General features: G+C 27.1%; 1 long non-coding RNA gene across 6 annotated transcripts; it reads right to left on the bottom strand.

The window, feature by feature from the left end:
* Positions 1-3,584: 3,584 nt before the first annotated feature.
* Positions 3,585-4,450, bottom strand: LOC149241155 (uncharacterized). 6 transcript variants are annotated; one of them, XR_016245590.1, is made up of 4 exons: positions 4,223-4,450; positions 4,043-4,124; positions 3,913-3,947; positions 3,585-3,818 (listed from the first exon to the last, which is right to left on the bottom strand). It is a non-coding gene; the product is annotated as an uncharacterized LOC149241155 (long non-coding RNA). The 6 variants fall into 6 exon arrangements; XR_016245592.1 differs by having other exon boundaries at positions 3,585-3,729; XR_016245587.1 differs by having other exon boundaries at positions 3,585-3,824; positions 4,043-4,450.
* Positions 4,451-5,674: the final 1,224 nt, after the last annotated feature.

Genomic DNA, 5,674 nt, shown 5'->3' with positions numbered 1-5,674 from the left:
AGATTACATCATTGTATATAATTGTCATGGGTGGTAGTTGTTTTAAAGAGGACCACGGGAGATAAAGGTAGCTAGAATAAAAGAAAGGGGCCACTCGAAGAGAAAGAATAAAAAATAACCCATAATTAGCATGACGCTACTTGTTGTTAAGGACGTGCACCCCGAGGAATAAAATACTTAGTTGTTTTCCCTGGCATAAAGGAAGTAGGGCTCAAGGGGAAATGCTAGAAAACTTAGTTCATGGTTGGGAAGAGCATGGTAGCCTTTAATCTATTTCGAAGAATTTTCAGATAAGTGTATGAAATTTTGGCAAAATTTGTGTTAAATACATTTCTTTTGTAGCTCAAAGTAAGGATGAATGAAGTAGGACTTTTGTATGTTTATATGTGTTCTTCTAGGTGTATTTAAGAAAGTATATGGTTAAATCTAACTAATGTTTTGGTCAATAAACCATATTGATTGATTGCCAACTTGTACTCTAGGGCTTAACACCAACCTAAATGTAGAAATAATGCATTAGAGAAACTTTAACAAATGTTTCATCTTTTCAATAGTTTGGGTACAAGATGCATCCATCAACCTTACATTTTTTGCACCTCCTAAATTTTTCATATTTTCAATAGTTTGGGTATAGGATGCATCCATCAATCTTACATTTTTTGCAGCTCCCTTCAAAGACATATAGCACAACATTCCTCAAAAAATATTCCATGAAGGAACAATGGGAGGAGATAAACCACGTGACCATCTTTCTCTTTCATTTATAGCACACCTTACGAAGCACTAATTTTTACATCAACAATACCTCTATGCGAGGCTACAAAATATCAACAAGAGATTCTAATGCATGTGACTTTGTTGCTGCATATACATCATGAACCCATTGGAAATGCATGTGACTTTGTTGCTGCATATACATCATGTCATTGTCTCTATTTCACTCTGGATCTCCTCTAGTATTGCTGGCCATGGTTACTTTGGTTTCTATTTTAGGTTGTTCTTGTCACTCTGTACTTCTTGATATGCTTCATGCATTAGCTAGAAACTTCTTTGGTTTTGATGTTAGTTTATGCCAGTGCGTTGGTGCTCAGGGTGTTGGGTAGTTCTTTTGAAGTCTAGCTTTGTTGCCTATACATTGGTTGTCTTCATTGGTATATCTATTTTTATGTTGATGGGATATAATGTTGTTTATTTACAGAGAAAAAAACCAAAAAGAAGAAGAAAATAAATATATTTTGTAACATAGAACTCAGAAAATAAAATAAAAAAAAGTTTCTCATTATGAAAATTAAAATTTTCATCATTTATAATATATTTAAAAAGAAATGTAATTAGAAATTAGAAATTTTATATTTTTTAAATATTATGGAATACAATACAAGATTTTTGAACTTTTACCTTTCTAAAACATCAAATTTGATTGTGTTTAAATAATTTTAAAATACACAATTTCAATAATGCTCATTATTATTAGTTATATCTCATGAAATTGTAAATTGTAAATTCGTTAAATATTGAAATTTGAACATCAAATTTGATTGTGTTTAAATAATTTTAAAATACACAATTTCAATAATGCTCATTATTATTAGTTATATCTCATGAAATTGTAAATTGTAAATTCGTTAGATATTGAAATTTTCAAATGTAGCTTTATAATTGATATTGAAATATACCTCCTGTAAAATACGAAGATATATCCATTAAACATCTACTTTTAAAATTTAAAATATTAAATTAAACTTTAAAATGTGAAGTTAGAAATGTAATAAAATTATAGAATTAAATATCATACAAGACATTACAAAAAAGTTTTGAAAAAAAAAGAGAGTATAATATCATAATTAACTAATTTCATTTTTTTTTTTTTAACAAAAATTGCAATTTTATTAAATATCAATTTAAAATAAGTACATAGATTTTAGGTAAATCATAACATTGTACAACATTAAATTTAATTGGAGTATATTTACTTTATCCACCCTTAATAAAAAGAGCAAATAAAAGTTATTAAAGGTTAAATAAAATTAAGCTACATCTTATTATATATCATTTACTTCAAATAATAATTAGCTGAAATATTATTATTAAACGTATCATCTATTTTAGAACTTATATTTATCAATTTACATTAATGAAATATTTTTTTTTGTTATAAAACCAAACAAATAAAATAAAATATTTCTTAAATCATATAGTGGAACTAAAAACATTGTTAATTAATAATATATTGAAAACAAAAATATATATATATATATATATATATATATATATATATATAGTTGTAATTGTAGAAACATGTCACATATAAAGATTTTTTAATGTAATTTCATAATTATTATCCAAATGTACTAAGCATTAAATTTCAAATGTGATTTATTAAATATCATACATCATAATAAAATTTCTTTTTTTGAAGTTGTAATTGTGGAAGTTTGTCACATATAGAGATTTTTAATTGTTATTCAAATGTACTAACCATTTAATTTCAAATGTGATTTATTAAATATCATACATTACAATAAAATTTCTTTTCTGAAGTTGCAATTGTAGAAATTTGTCAGATATAGAGATTTTGAATATAACTTCACAATTGTTATTTAAATATATTTATGGATATACTAAAAATTAAACTTTAAAAGGTGAAATTTATATTATAAACATCAAGTTTTAAATCAATGTAAAATACACAATATTGCATACAAAATTTGTCATAATAATATATAAAAATAAATAAATTAAAAAATAAAATAAAATTTTAAATGCACCATATTACATACAAAACATGTCATAAAAAAAATAAAAAATAAAAACTTAAAATTTTATGCTGAATTATGTTTTAAACACTACCCTCAGAAATCATAAATTTCCAATAAAGAAAATGATGTATTACAAAATTTAAAATGCTAAAATTAAATATCAACATTACTATTGACCAGCAAAAAGCTCTTAATTTGAAATATACAATTTTACAATAAAAAAAAATCATTATAATTATAATCAATTAATTTCAATTCAGAACTAGAATTTTATATATTATTTAATCTTTAAATACTTGTTGAGAAAAACTGAAATTTTTAATAAAATTGTAGCTCAATAAACACTACAATTATAAAATTAAATATCTTACAATTCTCTATTGGAATTAATTTGAAATATAAAGTATTTCATAAAACAATCATTTATATTCATTATAATTATAATGAATTCATTTTAATTCAAAATTAAAAATTTTATATGATTGGGTGAAAAAACCAGATTTTTTTAATAAAATTATAGCTCAATATACAATTATAAAAGTAAATATCTTACAATTTAAGTTTTCTTATTTAAATTAATTTGAAATACACAATTAAGTTTAATTCAAAATTATAGCTCAATATACAATTATAAAAGTAAATATCTTACAATTTAAGTTTGCTTATTTAAATTAATTTGAATTTGAAATACACAATTAAGTTTATGAAAACACCAAATTTTTTTAATAAAATTATAGCTCAATAAACAATTATCCAAATATAAAATTATAGCTCAATAAACAATTATACAAATATAAAAGTCAATATCATACAATTCTAGACAAATAAAAAAGAAAAGAAATTAAGTTTGCTTATTTAAATTAATTTGAAATACACAATATTTGCTTCAATATCATACAAACATAGACACCTTCTTCCCGAAAGCATTCGAGCAAGATGGCCCGCCATATAGTTTGGTCATGAGACCAGCCTGGAAATCAGAAAGTGGCAACCGTTAGTAAGGGGACTCATCCAAACCCAGCACAACCATAAGGAAAGGACTTCTGCAAAGTCTGATACCTGTAGCTGCATGAAAAATGAGCTAAAAGAAAATAAAAACTCAAAACTCTTTAACGATGAACCTATGTAGTACTCACAGGATTTTCAAGATTACCTGAGATAAAGAAGCTCTCGAATGTCGAAGACCGCCTGTACTAGAAACCCATGCATCAAGTTATTAGTGGCGGCTCGAATCGGGTGAGATGGAATAACCCAAAAGCCGATCCTGTCATGACGAATATTACCTCCTCAAACTCGAAGGCCACCAGCATCATCCTCTTTTGGGCAAGTAGGCCAGCAGTAACCCGTACTCCCAGCACAGTGAACCTGATGAGCACAGAAGCACTTTCAGACATTTTCGAAGTGGAGTCGAAGACTGTAAGTATATACCCATATCAAGAAAGAGAGGAAAGGTTGCAGGGTACCTGCTGAACGAAGTCTGACTCCATTCTCCATCGAAACAAGGATGGAAAACTGAAACCCTCTCTGCTGCAACAAACCCTTAGCCCGCTTGCACAGCCGAGCTTCAGAAAAATTGCACAACTCAAAATTAATCCACATGCGGCAAGACACCCAGAAATCGTTTACAGCGTTAAACCCTGGGTGTTGAGGTCCATTGGATCACCAGACCCAAATCCAAAGGAACAGACTACGCCAGGTGTCCCAAGTTACCAGAACCTTCTAGTGCCGGGTCGATACCATTAAATGTAAGAGCAACAGCTGTCAGGTGGTACCATCGATTTTATCCACCATTAAAATGATATTAAAGATTTTATGCCAAGTGGGGTTATCGCTTCAATGTATATACAAATTACGTATTAAAGATTGATCTATTAAACTCATGGTAGGGATGATATATGGTAAGACTTTAATATATATGATATATGGGAAGACTTTAATGTTTATAAGTTTTTTTTTGTAAACTAATATGTATTGTTGTATTATGTGTTACACATTGAATATTGAAATTTAAATGTAATTTTATAAATGTGATTGGTGTGTATGGGTGTTGTATAAACTTTGAAATGTGAAATTAAAAAAGATTTTTAATGTAATTTTAAAGTGTTGATTGAATGTAACTTTAAAGTGTGAAATTGTGAAGGATTTTTTAACTTAATTTTAAAATGTGAAATTGAAAAGGATATTTAAATGCAATTTAAAATGTGAAGTTGAAAATTAAATATATCAAATTTCTCTTATTTAATTTATTATAAAATTGCCATCCAAAATAATACAAAATAAAAATATTAAAAAACACAATAAAAAGATTAGATACCCCTTCAGGATAACTCTGGCCATGGATATCCATAAAGGTTGTGAGAAGGGGGTTGCCCCCCTTCTCAAAAATAAAATATTTGATTGTATATTTAATATAGTTTTGGGGTACTTACATCAAAAAGATAATACAACTCTCTTAGTAAATTACACTTTTCAACCATAATCTATCTATCTAAGTACACAACTTCGGAGGAGGAATTTCCATCTACCTTCTCATACATTACTTTATGTGACATCACTTTCCATCTTCCTTTCTTTTGCAAAAATATAAGTGTCTTTTTGTGAGAACATTTTTTCCATGGGTACTCTCCATATGAAAAATCTGTTTCATATCATAAGAATATTAATTAAATGTTTAATATCAATTTCATTCTAAAGTAATAGAAACAAAATCAATTACTCAAATATTCTTTCAGATGTAAATAATTGCACCCTACTCTTATAATTTTCTTCATGAGTTGCACCTCTACAAAATGATTTCCATCTACCTGCTCATCTAGAATTGATATTTTCCATCCATCTTCTCACAACACTTTCCATCTAGTTTCTTATATATGAAGCAGCTCAAACTCTTCTGTCCCCATTTTCATATGTATCAT

Source organism: Pinus tabuliformis, chromosome 8 (assembly GCF_031772625.1).
Source record: "Pinus tabuliformis cultivar Carrire ecotype Pingquan chromosome 8, CPIR1, whole genome shotgun sequence".
Classification (NCBI taxonomy): domain Eukaryota; kingdom Viridiplantae; phylum Streptophyta; class Pinopsida; order Pinales; family Pinaceae; genus Pinus; species Pinus tabuliformis.
Note: the sequence above shows the minus strand (reverse complement) of the source record. Positions and strands in the feature narration are given on the sequence as shown.